Source organism: Thunnus albacares, chromosome 5 (genome assembly GCF_914725855.1).
Source record: "Thunnus albacares chromosome 5, fThuAlb1.1, whole genome shotgun sequence".
Taxonomy (NCBI): domain Eukaryota; kingdom Metazoa; phylum Chordata; class Actinopteri; order Scombriformes; family Scombridae; genus Thunnus; species Thunnus albacares.
Window position 1 is genome coordinate 35,672,665 of NC_058110.1, and position 15,900 is coordinate 35,688,564.

At 36.9% G+C, this 15,900-nt stretch overlaps 2 protein-coding genes across 2 annotated transcripts in view; one reads left to right on the forward strand and one right to left on the reverse strand.

Annotated features, from left to right (window-relative positions):
* Positions 1–15,900, forward strand: part of LOC122981768 (polymeric immunoglobulin receptor-like) — a 724,120-nt gene that overhangs the window by 477,589 nt on the left and 230,631 nt on the right. The gene's annotated exons all lie outside the window — the stretch shown is intronic.
* The window catches only part of LOC122981723, a 930,226-nt gene that overhangs the window by 333,408 nt on the left and 580,918 nt on the right, over positions 1–15,900 (reverse strand). The gene's annotated exons all lie outside the window — the stretch shown is intronic.

The window sequence follows — 15,900 nt, forward strand, 5'->3', positions numbered from 1 at the left end:
ATGTTTTTGACGCAAGTGTACGTGATAAGTATTTAAGTCAAGAGGCAAGATGGCGGCAGGTGGAGCAGGGTGACTCTGTCCAGGGACTACAGATGGAAAATAGCCTCTTGGCTAACTCTGGCGCATTTACAACAATGTTTATCAATGTGCACCATCCCTGTTAAATAAACCAATAAATAAAATCAAACACAGAGTGAAAGGAAGAGAAATGAAACAACTAAATGAGAGAGAGAAACATTTTACACAAGAACGGCACCTACTTTCCCATTTTGAAGTGACGTCAAGTTCTTCAGAAGAGTTTGTTTGTTTTCTTAGGAATTACTTTACCCGGCTGGCCGCTGTTCCAATACTTGTCAACTCCATCAAATCCATTAAATTAAACAGAAATAAAACATTTAAAACAAAAACAAAAAGGAAACAGTCAGTATAAAACAAACAAAACACAAATCAGAAACAACCCACACATCCTGTCTTACCACCAGTTCCCCTCTCTGATCATCCATCCCATATCCATTCAGTACGTTATCTTTAAACATTTGTTTAAACTTATTAAATGTTCTACATGTTTTCATTTCCTCACTTCAGCTGTTTCATTAATTAAGTCCTTTGACTGTGATACAATGATATTTTACATTAGTCCTCACTAATTGTTTCTTGAACATACAAATTCTTCTCATATCGTGTTGACTTTCTCTCATTTGAAACAACTTTTGGATACTATTTTGTAATAATTGATTTTTTGCTTTGTACATGATTTTGAAGTTGACCAAATCTTTATATTTTAGAGCCTTTGATGTAATAAAGAGGGGGTTTGTTGGTTCTCTACAAGTGGTTTTGTTCACATTTGTTATGGCTTTCTTTTGAAGGATGAAGACTGGATTAGTGTTTGTTTTATATGTATTTCCCCACATCCACAGAGTAAGTTATATATGGGAGTATAAAGGAACAGTATAAAGTGTATAACGAAGCTTGAATTAGAAGATCTTTAACTTTATATAATATTGCAATTGACTTTGATATTTTAGCTTTGATATAATGTATATGTGGCTTCCAGTGTAATTTATTATCTATTGTCACTCTAAGAAATTTAATTTCAGACACTCTGTCAATTTCTACATCATTTGTCATGAGTTTCCTGTCAGAGTTAGTTAAATGATTCCAAAGATTACGAATTTAGTTTTACTTAAATTCAGTGTTAGTTTGTCAGAATTAAACCAACTCTTTAGTATTTCCACTTTTTTTCCACTGTATCCAAAAGTTGTTCCAAATTTTTGTCACAACAATATAAACTTGTGTCATCTGCAAATAATATAGTTTTTAGTGTTTTGGGAACCTCACATATATTATTTATGTACAAAATAAACAACAATGGTCCCAACACTGAGCCCTGGGGAACTCCACAAATAACCTTCAGTAGTTGTGAGTTACAGTTATTAATTTGAATGTATTGATACCTATTCTCCAGCTAACTGCTTCACCAAGAGAGTGCTACCCCTCTAAGTATCAAATGCTTTTTTGAGATCCAGGAATACCTCCACTGCATATTTTTTATTTTCTGTTGCAGTTTATATTTTCTCCACAAGTTCTATGAGTGCAAATGAAGTTGAGCCAGCTGACCTGAGTGGTCTGGAGGGTTTGTAGTGGTTCAGAAGTTCAGATAAGTATTTTGGGTCTAAGCCGTTCAATGATTTATGGATAAATAACAGTATTTTGAAATTAATTCTTTCATAAACTGCTGGCCAGTGAAGTGATCTGAGAACTGGAGATATGTGCTGAGCTTTTTTGGTTCTTGTTAGAACCCCAGCAGCTGTATTCTGGATAAACTCAAGCTGTCAGACTGATTTCTTAGACAGACCTGTAAACAGAACATTGCAGTAGTCCAGTCTGCCAGAGATAAAAGCATGTACAATTTTCTCGAGATCAGATTTTGTGACATCAAGTCTCTGATCTTTGTGATATTTTTAAGATGGTAGAGGGCTGATGTTTTTATTGACTTAATGTGAACACTGAAATTCAGGTCTGAATTGAGGATAACACTGAGGTTTCTGGCGTGATTTTTACTTTTCAATGACAGACTTTTGTCTGGTGACGACATACTTCTTTCTTCCTTTGCACCAAAAACAATGACTTCTGTTTTATCCTCATTTAACTGGAGGAAATTTTGGTGTGTCCAGGTACTGATTTGTTTGATGCACTGTCCCAGGGAGTCTATTGAGCTATAATTGTCCGGTGACACTGCTATATACATCTGCATATCATCTGCATACATATAATATGAAACCATATTAAGTAACAGAGGTCCCAGAATCGACCCTTGGGGGACTCCACACATTGCTGGGATGTGCTCTGAAGTACAGCTACCAATTGATACAAAATAGTCTCTGTCTTGGAGGCAGGACTTGAACCAGCTCAAGACTATGTCAGAGAGACCAAAACAGTGCTCAAGTCTGTCTATTAGTACATGCTGATTGATAGTGTCAAATGCAGCAATGAGGTCTAATAGCACGAGGACAGAGACCAGAGTCAGTGTTGAGATTAATGTCATTTAGCACCTTGATAAGTGTAGTCTCAGTACTGTGATGGGGCCTGAATCCAGACTGGAAGGTGTCAAGAAAGTTGTTTTGTGCCAGATAGTTGGAGAGTTGTCTAAAGACAACTTTTTCAATAATTTTGCTGACAAATGGCAGGTTTGATATGGCTCTATAATTATTCAGCACTGATGGATCTAGATTGGCTAGAGCATGTATATGCACTGTTGTAGAAATTATTATCAGGATCAATATTATTCTCCATATCTTGTAATTAATGTTCTGTGTGTTCAAAAGTTTTCAGTCCCAGTTTCTCATATTCCGTAATCCGTGTTGGTTGTGATCATTATTTCCAGATGGAGATAATTCACATCTGTCCACTATCTCAGATCTTGTTACTCATTGTGATGCAGTTTTAATTCTTGCTGATTTCAATATTCATCTGAATAAGTAAAGCCTTTCTGGCACTTGTTGATACTTTTGGATTCTCTCAATTTGCAGCGGTAACACCCTTCATTTGATTTCATGTCTCGGTTTGGGGCTTTCCTCCATTTTTTAACAATTACAGGCTTTTTGAGGAGTTTTTCCTTATTTGAATCGAAGGTCTAAGGATTGGGGATGTTGCTATGCAGATTGTAGAGCCCCTGAGGCAAATTTGTGATTTGTTCTATTGGGCTTTATAATTGACTTTCCATCCTTTCCCTCTATTTTCTCCCCTCTCCCTTCTCGTTTTCTTCTGTCCTTCATCTCCATTTCAGGTTGCTTTATTAGCATGTCATATAAAGACATCAGTGTTACCAAAGCAGATAATAGAAAAAATGTAAAATAAAGGTAAAAACTGGTTATATAAGAAAATATATATACGTAGCCTCTTACATGTCCTGTTCATAATAGTATACACCCAGTTTGTACAAATGCAGTCATATTAGAAGCTCCATACAGTTTATGGAAGTTTTATCACACATACTAAATGTTCTGTATTTGTCAATAAAGGCAGTTAGATGTGTGTTTGTGGCAGCAGGTTACAAACTGATCTTTTCATCATCAAGCAGGGACACAAAGCCTGAGGAAGCTTTTTCAAAACTTTGATAGTATTTAGCTCGAGTGGTTTTATATTCTGGACGCACACTTTAGAGACAAATTTGTATCTCTGTCTGGATGTCCAGCTGGTAGTGGTTACAGATACAGCCACTCCTTTCTGTCTTCATCCCCATTTCCATCTCTCTCCATCTTTCCTTCCCTGCCCCCTCTCCCTCCTTCCCTCTCTCTCTCTATCTCCTTCTTTCTCCCCTCTCCCTCCTTCCCTCTTTCTGTCTCTATCAATGAAAAGTTTGTTGAAATGTGGGGAAGTCTGGCATAGACTCACACACACTGAGTCATTGACCAGCTGATACTTAGACAGTTTGTGACTCATGTACACTTGCGTCAAAAAATGTAAAAATGTTGCAATAAAGTTGCTAATGACACCATCAGGGGTTTTAGTGAGTATTATTGTATCTCAGGATACATTTGGAAAATCATCACTGTCACGCTAAGTGACCTAAATGTCTGCTCAACTTGAATAACTGCATTTGAATCACATAAATCAAATTTGTATTGTTTAACTTGAATAATTGCATTGAAAACCTGAATGTGAATAGCATAATTCTAAATTGAATTAAATAGTTTGAACTGAATTCCAATAAACTTGAAACTGAATATAATATTATGAAATTGAATTAATTTGTTCTGAAACTGTATGATTCTCACTGAAAATTCAACTCTCTATTAAAGGTGTGCCCCAATACAAATATATTATTCTGCAAAGCACAAAAAGTGTTTCTAAAAATTAAAAGTGTCATAAAAACAAAAGCAGGATTTTTAAGACTCTTTCCACTTTTATTCTAATACAAACACAGATACACATAATTTTGCTGCCTCAACAGATACAAATACAAATACTGGGCTCTCTGAACATCCCTACTCTCCATATAATTCCACATTCAGTTCTTGCAATTCAATTTCAGTTCACTGACACACATCCTGTCGTTGAGGAAGAGCAATCGAGTGCAGATTCACAGAACTTTTCACGTACTGAAATGATTATTTTCTCTCAATGCTAGATATTTCAAAAGCCTAAAATGTTCTCTCTATTTTATGTAAAAACTGTAGTTTTATGTCTTGCCGTTTCTGAGAAAAATAACCTTATTTGAGTTTTGCATCTGATCCGTTGCCATGGTGACAGTTTGCCTGAGTGGGATGGCCCAGTCCCAGCCTCATCCATGATCGAAAGAAACGTTCTTCAGCTGGCATCAATCCCTACAAATTCAAATTCAGTTTCTAGTGACACATATTTCTGCCCATACTGGAGACCTATGATTGTCCCCTAACCTTAACCCCGTGGTCATTATTGTAGCCATGACAACAAAGGTGGTCTAACTTTCAGGAAGTAGTAACTTTAACCCACCCAAAGTGATCATTTTAACCCAAATCATCATCTTTCCCTAAACCTAACCAGACCTGAACCACAGCGTTGTCACATCATAAAACATCATTATTGTTTAACAGTGATGTGTGACGGTTTTGGAAAACACAGACAGATGATGTCGTCCTGCTGATAGAGACGCCAGATTTGCCAGATGTGTCATTCTGGAGTCACATGATCAAACCACATATCTGGAGGTTCAGTTGGAGGATTTGTTGAAATATAAATATTAGGGGTGTGCCTGAATACAAATACGTTATTCGTCAAAGCATAAATAGTGGGTCTTTTTATGAACATTTATTTTGTACAAATATTTTAAAAATTATTTGCGTGCAGTTCGGTTACATCACTATCTCAGTGTCTCTCCTCTGCTCCGCTGTGACGTCTATCAGCAGGTCTCAACGAGGGGAGTCACATCCACCTGCTACATGACGCACATTTCCTTATTTGGACATCAGTCCTGGAGTTGGGGGTGTTCCCCAGAGATAAAGCTGAACTATTGACACACGCAAAGTGCTCTCAAGGGACTCTCCATAACCTGTTGTTCCCCTTCTCCTTTCCACAATGTTTGGTGGCAATAAATGAAAAGTGCAAAGCAATAATTGACTTTAAAGTTCTTCTCTACATGTTACAGACTGTGCTGTCTGTGTGTTATGGGTGTATAAATAGGTAGAGGTCTGTCTGCAACGAGGTGATGAGTAAAGTTTTAGCTCAGTAATCAGCGCAGTCGTCTATGATCTGGGAGACTCCAGTTTGAGACTCGGTGTGGGGACCTCCTTTGTAAGGTAGTTTATTCATAAACACTTTGGCACTTTGATATCCTAAAATTAAAAGCGTCATAAAAAAACAAAAACTGTATTTTTACACCTATTTCCACTTTTATCTGAATACAAAAATAGATACAAATACAAATACTGGGCCCTCTGCACATCCCTAATAAACATAGACCCAGATATGTGCAATATACATCCTCTTTAAATGTCAATAAAGTTCAGGTTGATGAGTCATTGACTGAGTTAAGATGCAAGAAAAGAAAAATCTACTAACTGATGAAAGTTAATCTTTCTTTGTTAATCAGACCTATGGTTTACAAATATCTTCTATTTTCAACTAGATTGCAAATCTGAAAACAAATGAAGTCATTGTAAAATAGAGTTGTATGGAGCTGTAGTGTTTAGGTGATGCTTCCTCCTTTAAGCCCCCTCGAACAGAAATAAGAGCACTGGAACGTCCTTCATGATGGTGGACTGGATCGATTTCCAGTTCATGCTGCAGCTGTCAAGTATATGTAACTGTAAATGTGTATGAGCTAATGTAACCGTACTGTAGTTGTAAGCTCATATATGAATTTCAAAGAATAATTTCCTAAAATGCAATTACATAAGCATTATCTACACTCTGGCATTCTGTATATGTGGGTCTATATGTGTGTGTGTGTGTGTGTGTGTGTGTGACAGGGAGGTCAGGACACAAATGTGCTGGGTCTCCCTGCAGACTGTCAACATGAGGTCGGTGTTATGGAGCAAACGCTGACCCCACTGGATTCAGTTTCACACATTCACCCCCTCTGCTTCCTTCAACACACACACACAGTGAGGAATGTGTTGTACAGTGAAATGTGAGCCTGTGGGTACAGCTGGGTGTGTGTTATGATGTGATGTACTTGGCTGAAAGACTGAAAACACTGCTTTGGCGGGTCACAGGCTCTAATTGCATCTGTGGACGCCAACTTCGAAACTCTGAACACGACGATGCTCTGCTTTTTTGTTTTGCTTCGTTGTTTCCTTTCATCATGTTTTTTTTATCAAGTTCACACAGCAAACATGTCTGAAATCTGGATGAACCTGAATGTGATCCTTTAGTTTGAGCAGATTAATCATCATTAATCACACTGTTAATGTCATCAATGAAAAGAGACGAAAAATGTCCAAGACATAAACTACATTTAATAATAAACTTCAAAAAGAAAAACTATGATGAAGTTTATAACAATAAAATAAAATAACAATAAAAACTAAACAATATTGTGAAAACTGGACAAATGTTACTGTTTACATACAAAGTCTTATGAACGAAATGCATGACTGGTAAAACAAATATTTGGCTGTTTGACTTGTTGCATTAATAGGCAGAATCTTGCATTTCATTATTTTTAGTTACAGTTACTTCTCGTAGGGACAAAAGTAAATTTATGGACAACATTTATTTACAATCCCTTTGAAAATTAGAACAAAAGCAGCCACAAAATGCTAGTTGGATGCTAGTTAATGTTATTTTTGTGTTTGTAGGTTATCATCAGGAATGAGTTCAGGACTAATGTCAGCTGCCATCAAATCTTTCTCTCAGTGTTCACTAAAGGAATATTACTGCATGAAAACTAATGTTTTATCTGCTCATCTCAAGCTAAACCCAGACAGTGAACAGGTGATTGAATCCAGCTTCTAAGTGATCAGCTGCTCTGCAGTGGAGAGCAGGGGTCAGAGGCGTTTTTTTTAGGATTTTAAAACATCAGTGACAAAGCCAAGATCATCCAGGATCTTATGTTTTTTTATGCACTACTTTAATAATTTAAATCCTGAGTGATCCTCTGTCCTCTGAAACTCTTACAATAACCCTGATATGACATAAACGCATCAAAATGAAACTAAAACCAACAAATAATAATAATAATAATGGCTAATTACTAATATGTGACAAAACCTAATGTACATTTTCATCAAAAGACTAAAATTAAATGACAATCAGGTGCCAGAATTAACACATTTGGTTTCTTCAGATTCAGAGAAATGTGTTAATTCTTGCCACCTTTGAGATAAAGAGATCAGGACATTCTGAATGTCCGGAATCCAGTTTACTCACTGAGAACAAGATCTCTTCCTAATGACAAAAAAAAAAAAAAAAAAACACACAGATAACAATCGAAGAACAAATGACAAGACTCACAACAAAGCTTTTAGTGAATCACATCCTGTAAGATCTTCCTTCCAGATTTGTGAAAATTGCAGGGTGGAGTAGGAGTGTCTAGTGTCAGTTGTTCTTTTGTCCTGCAGTCTGCTCCAGCTGGAAGGTGGAGAAGAGCCAAAAACAAGTTTACTCATGTTTGTTCTGATGTGAGGAGTTTCCAGAGTGAGATGGGGTTGAACTCCTTAGGGACAGAAAAAACACGTCTCTGTAGAGTTGGTGTGAAAAGACTCAATGTATGAAAACGTCAAATCAATCAGCAGGGAAAGAATTATGCATTTAAATATAAACCAAGTTTCTTTTTTTCACACAGCTCTGTGGAGGAATGAAAGTACTGATGCTGAAGTTTTGCTGCTCACAATGTGAATGTTTGGTCAGATCGTTCATTCACTTTCCAGTCGACAGTGTAGCTTTGGTTTGATGAAGAAGTACAGAAGAGAAGAAGTTACCTATATATTTATTTATTTAAACCTCTGCATTGTTAATTCATTACTTCTTGAAAAAGGCCTTATACCTTATAATAGATAATATAGCTAGTAATACTATCCTATGGCAAGTATAGTATTTGCATTTTTACCAGGCAAGGCAAGGCAAGTTTATTTGTATTGCACATTTCAACAACAAGGCAATTCAAAGTGCTTTACATAGAGCATAAAAGTCATTAAAACAGAATATAAAAGCAACACAAGTAAAAAGACACATAAAAACAATTACAAAGTTAAATTTGGAAATAAAAAGAAGCTGAAAAGGGAACAAGACAGATAAAAGAAGAGAATAAAAGAAACAGTGCAGTGTAAAATATTAACCCTTAATGTGGTTTAATAAAAGGCAGAAAAATCTTCAGCCATGATTTAAAAGATCTGCAGTTTTCTGGGAGTTTATTCAGATATGTAGAGCATAAAAACTGAACACTGCTTCTCCATGTTTAGTTTTGACTCAGGGGACAGAAAGCAGACCTGATCCCAGACCACCTGAGAGGTCTGGATGGTTCATAATGTAGCAGCAGATCAGAAATGTATTATGGCCCTAAACCATTCAGTGCTTTATAAACCAGCAGCAGTATTTTAAAATCAATTCTTTGACGGACAGGAAGCCAGTGTAAAGATCTGAGAACCGGAGTTATATGATCCACTTTCTTGGTCTTAGTGAGGACTCGAGCAGCAGCGTCTGAATCAGCTGCAGCTGTCAGATCGTTTTTTAGGGAGACCTGTGAAGACAGCGTTACAGTAGTCGAGTCTACTGAAGATAAATGTAAATAAATAGGATAAATGTAGTTTTTCCAAATCCTGCTGAGACATAAGTCCTTTCATTCTTGATATATTCTTCAGGTGATAGTAGGCTGACTTTGTATTTGTCTTAATGTAGCTGTTGAAATTCAGGTCTGAGTCCATGACTACACCAAGATTTCTGGCTTGGTTTGTAGTTTTTAACATTATCGACTGAAGCTGAGTGCTGACTTTTAAATGTTCTTCCTTGGCTCCAAAAACAATTACTTCAGTTTTATCTTTGTTTAACTGTAGAAAATTCTGGCTCATCCAATCAGTGATTTGTTCAACGCACTTACTCAGTGCTTGTATCGGACCATAGTCCCCTGGTGATATGGTTATGTAAATTTGTGTGTCATCTGCATAACTGTGGTAGCATATTTTATTGTTTCCCATAATCTGAGCTTGTGGGAGCATGTAGATGTTGAACAGGAGAGGCCCCAGATTGGAGCCTTGGGGAACTCCGCATGTTATGTTTGTCCGCTCAGATGTATAATTACCTATAGACACAGATACTACAAAGAGCACTGGGCTTTACTGCCTCACTCACTGTCTGGAGGCTTTAGCAGAATATTTACTGGATGTTTTGCCCTGGGTTTTGCCTGTCAGCCTACATGCAGGTTGCGCTGCCTTTTTGCAACTCAGGGCTGAAGAGACACAATTCTACCTTCTCTGCACTGTTTACAGAGATTTCAATGAACCTGGAACTGTGAAAGTGAAGGGAACAAAAATAAGATTTCGAAAAGTGAGGAAGACAAGCCCATCAATGCTGTACTAGAACAACTGATGTCAAGGTACCATTATGATATTATTCTGGTTAAGAGTGACGATGTGTTCAGAATGGATGAAAAGCTAATTTTAGAGTCAAAAGAAAGACACAAGTGGATGTGAAAAGATGTGAGCATTAAGATGGCTCTGCTTTACTGACATGTCCTAGCAAGCCTTAACAGTGTGATAGTGGGCCAACGTGGACAGAACCAGGACCCTGAAACTGAAGCAGCTAAATATTAAACTATGCTTTTCCTACTGTGACATGTCAAAATGTCTTCCGTGAAAGAAGTCCATCCTGAATCTGAGTGACTCCATTTTACTTGTAAGGAAGTACAAGTGAAACACAGACACATGCATAAAGCGTGTGCAGGATTATATTTTACCAGCCTCCTGCTATTGTCTGGAGGATTACGTTACACATGTAGTGGTTGTGACCAGCTTGCACTGTTCAAGAACAGAGGTCCGCAAACCCAAACAACTTTAATCTCAGCTGGAAAATATTAAGGCAAGAAAATTTAGTAGAATCCACACATGATTTATTTTGCTCTCACAATACTTTTATCTTTTTTTATCTTTTTTAATTTATCCGGTACAATATTTCCAGCCTCAATCTGGGTACAAATAACATGACTTTACACTGTCACATTTGGTGCAGGTGACCCACCAATCCTTCCCAGGGAAGTGGCATTATATAATATGACTTTATTTCCTTTTATAAGGTGATTTTTGGCTTATTAGGAGGAGGTGGGGTTGGGTGGATGGTTACATAATCAGCTGGAAAGCTGCAAAGCAGCAGGAGAGCACTGTTCGACACCACCAACAAGACATTTTTACCCTCATGTGCGAGAGATTTTTAACATCACATCTGGCATTTTTGACATTTTTACTGTGTTTTACTGTTTTAACCCAAACCATGATATTTCCCTTAAATTGGTGTATCACTTGCATGCAATTTGAAAGTGTAAAGTTGTGTTTTTTATACGGAGATTGTGAGACTGGGGTCACATATCACTCAGTCATAGATCTCATGTCATGGAGTAAAAATAATAAATTGTGAGTTTAATTTAATAACTCATGCACTCAAATTAATGATTAGTGTGCACAAATCACTCACTCATGCTCTTGATTTAATATCATGCTATCTATTTTTCCTCCTCCCTTCTTGTAACGGGATGACATCCAGTTTTCACATTAAAGCTTTTATGGGAAAAGAGTCTGTTATCCTGTAAAATATCTTTAAGTGAATTTTAAAAATAACAACAGTCAAAACGTGAATTATGTCTCAGTCCAAAATCAAAATAAAGTCATATTAAATCCAATCAATTCAACTAATGGCATAAAAGTGTTAAGTAATGCTGAATTGTCCTCCTGTTCTTCCTCATGTACATATCTCAGGATGAATATATTAAACTAACAGGTGTCCAGTCTTAAAATGATGGATGGTTCACAGTTTGGGAATGAGTTGCAGCCCCAAGTGAAGGAGTTCAAGTATCTTTGCGTCTCACTCATGAACGTGGGAATGATCCAGTGTGAGATCAACAGGCGGAGGGGTTTCAGTTCAGCAGTAATGCAGGCAAGGGCGTAATTTCCTCTGGGGATGGAGGAGATGTGATATCCTCACGTTTTTAAATTCTATTTCTGTTCCCCTTTTACAGTTTCAGATATTCTTAAGAAATCTCTCAAAAAACCTTTTACACACAAAAGCAAATTCCATCAGACACAAACACAACAACTCATGTGTTAGTAAGACACACTGAGATAAAAACACTAACAACAGGCAGCACATGAGGATCTTTTTATGGCCGTCTGTGAAGTTACATCACTGTTTTAGTGTGTTTATGTAGTTTAATGGTTGATAGTGTATAAATGTGTATATTGTGTTTATGTAGTTTAATGGTTGATAGTGTATAAATGTGTATATTGTGTATGTGTAGTTTTAATGGTTGATAGTGTATAAATGTGTATATTGTGTTTATGTAGTTTAATGGTTGATAGTGTATAAATGTGTATATTGTGTTTATGTAGTTTAATGGTTGATGGTGTATAAATGTGTATATTGTGTATGTGTAGTTTTAATGGTTGATAGTGTATAAATGTGTGTATTGTGTTTATATGTAGTTTAATGGTTGATAGTGTATAAATGTGTATATTGTGTTTATGTAGTTTAATGGTTGATAGTATATAAATGTGTATATTGTGTTTATGTAGTTTAATGGTTGATAGTGTATAAATGTGTATATTGTGTTTCTGTAGTTTAATGGTTGATAGTGTATAAATGTGTATATTGTGTTTATGTAGTTTAATGGTTGATAGTGTATAAATGTGTATATTGTGTTTATGTAGTTTAATGGTTGATAGTGTATAAATGTGTATATTGTGTTTCTGTAGTTTTAATGGTTGATAGTGTATAAATGTGTATATTGTGTTTATGTAGTTTAATGGCTGATAGTGTATAAATGTGTATATTGTGTTTATGTAGTTTAATGGTTGATAGTGTATAAATGTGTATATTGTATTTATGTAGTTTAATGGTTGATAGTGTATAAATGTGTATATTGTGTATGTGTAGTTTTAATGGTTGATAGTGTATAAATGTGTATATTGTGTTTATGTAGTTTAATGGTTGATAGTGTATAAATGTGTATATTGTGTTTATGTAGTTTAATGGTTGATAGTGTATAAATGTGTATATTGTGTTTATGTAGTTTAATGGTTGATAGTGTATAAATGTGTATATTGTGTATGTGTAGTTTTAATGGTTGATAGTGTATAAATGTGTGTATTGTGTTTATATGTAGTTTAATGGTTGATAGTGTATAAATGTGTATATTGTGTTTATGTAGTTTAATGGTTGATAGTATATAAATGTGTATATTGTGTTTATGTAGTTTAATGGTTGATAGTGTATAAATGTGTATATTGTGTTTCTGTAGTTTAATGGTTGATAGTGTATAAATGTGTATATTGTGTATGTGTAGTTTTAATGGTTGATAGTGTATAAATGTGTATATTGTGTTTCTGTAGTTTAATGGTTGATAGTGTATAAATGTGTATATTGTGTTTCTGTAGTTTAATGGTTGATAGTGTGTAAATGTGTATATTGTGTTTATGTAGTTTAATGGTTGATAGTGTATAAATGTGTATATTGTGTTTATGTAGTTTAATGGTTGATAGTGTGTAAATGTGTATATTGTGTTTCTGTAGTTTTAATGGTTGATAGTGTATAAATGTGTATATTGTGTTTATGTAGTTTAATGGCTGATAGTGTATAAATGTGTATATTGTGTATGTGTAGTTTTAATGGTTGATAGTGTATAAATGTGTATATTGTGTTTATGTAGTTTAATGGTTGATAGTGTATAAATGTGTATATTGTGTTTCTGTAGTTTTAATGGTTGATAGTGTATAAATGTGTATATTGTGTTTATGTAGTTTAATGGCTGATAGTGTATAAATGTGTATATTGTGTATGTGTAGTTTTAATGGTTGATAGTGTATAAATGTGTATATTGTGTTTCTGTAGTTTAATGGTTGATAGTGTATAAATGTGTATATTGTGTTTATGTGGTTTAATGGTTGATAGTGTAGAAATGTGTATATAGTGTAAATACAGTCAGATGTGTAGCTCTCTATAGAACGTACTACAGTGTATCTACAGGAATGAGTCATAGAAATGCAGCAGGAAAGCTTTCAGTGGGCTTTATTTCTGACAGCGCGTCTTGTTTTTTGGTTGAATATAGATGTATTTCAGTGTGGTTATGATCTGTATGAATACATGTTAGTGTTTGAACATAAACCGAAGAGTTTGGAAGTGAGGATGTAAACATGTCAAATGTTTTGTTGCTTGTTTGTGTTTGAATGAGAAAAGTATTGAGGACATTTGAAGGCTGTAGTCACTTAATGCTTTCTGTGTGAAAACTATGCAAATGTGTCACAGTTTGATCCAGAATTGTTGCTGTTGTATCGACTGTGTGAAGACTTTTAACATGTGGACTCAGTATTGATCCCTGCAGGTAACCTATCAGAAACAACTGTAATATTAAAACATGCTAAAATCATACCTAAAGTCACTCAGTTTGATAAAACACAGTTTTACAACAAGTGAGCTCAATCAAACCTAAAATGATTAAAGAGCTGGACATGTGGGAAAAAGAAAAATGAGCGTTGGGATGGATCAGGGTGATGGTGGCGCTTCCTGTGCTATACATTCTATTTCCTCACTCTTTTTAAGTCATTTGAAATGATGAAATTTGTGGCTGCAGATCGAGCAGTGTTGAGGCTGTACTTGTTACTACATCACACCTGAAAGTCAAATCAAATCTGCAGGAAGCTTTAGCATGAGCCCGCCGCCGCCGCCCAGCATACCAGGGTTGCCAGGTCTGTTGTTTTCCCTGGGAATTGGGCTACTTCGGAGTTGAATTTTTTTGCCCCCTGCAAATTACATGAGTAACATCTATAAATAAAAAAATCCATATTTTAACTGAAAAAATGTATTTATGCCCAAATCCTACCAAACTGACTCCAAATCAGCACGCACACATGCCATCCATACACACCCATACACACACAAACACACAAACACACACACACACACACACACACACACACACATCCTTCCTGACTGATTCTTCTCTGGTTTTGTGTTCTGCTAATCACTACTGGTAGCATCAGGCGGTACCTGCAGCCCAATCAGGTTGCACAGGTAGTCCAGCTCCTCCAGAATGTCACATCCATATGTGCGGTCGCAAGACGGTTTGCTGTGTCTTCCAGCACAGTCTCAAGAGCATGGAGGAGATATCAGGCGACCGGCTGTTACACAAGGAGAGCTGGACAGGGCTGTAGACGGGCATCAACCCAGCAGCAGGACCGGTATCTGCTCCTTTGTGTGAGGAGGAGCAGGAGGAACAGGAGGAGCTGTCAGAAACAGACTCCATGAGGGTGGCATGAGGGACGATGTCCTCTAGTGGGACCTGTGCTCACAGCCCAGCACCGTGCAGCTTGATTGGCATTTGCCAGAGAACACCAGCATTGGCAGGTCCGCCACTGGCACCCCGTTCTCTCCACAGATGAGAGCAGGTTCATACTGAGCACATGTGACAGGCGTAAAAGAGTCTGGAGACACCGCGGTGAACGTTATGCTGCCTGTTTGGCGGTGGGTCAGTGATGTTCTGGGGAGGCATATCCTTGGAGGGTCACACAGACCTCCATGTCATAGCCAACAGTATCCTGACTGCTTTTAGGGGGTGAAATCCTCAGAGCATCTGTCAGACCTTACGCTGGTGGAGTGGGCCCTGGGTTCCTCCTGGTGAAGGATAATGCCCGGCCTCATGTGGCCAGAGCGTGTAGGCAGTTCCTGGATGATGAAGGCATTGATACCATTGACTGGCCATCTCGTTTCCCTGACCTAAATCCATCTAAGCACCTAGGGGACGTTATGTATCAGCGCATCCGATGCTGCCAAGTACCACTACAGACTGTCCAGGAGCTCCCTGATGCCTTGATCCAGGTCTGGGAAGAGATCCCCCCATGACACCATCTGCTGACTAATCAGGAGCATGCCCAGATGTTGTCAGCAGTGCATACACTGAGTCACATTACGAGTTGCTGTGATAAAATTCTTGCAAGTTGGATCAGCCTGTGATTTAAATTTTTTACTTTGATTTTCGGTGTGATTTTGAATCCAGCCCTCAATGGGTTGATGATTTTGGTTTCTACTGACCGTTGTTACGTCATTTTGTTCTCAACAGTTTAAAACAATGTACATCAGTAAGGATTTTCAACTTGAATAATTTGTTCATCAAGATCTGATGTGTGATTTAAGTGTTCCCTTAAGTTTTTTTGAGCAGTGTATATTGGGCTGGTTTTGATCCATCATGCTGGTTTTGTCCCACAGACGTGGCAACCTGGTGTG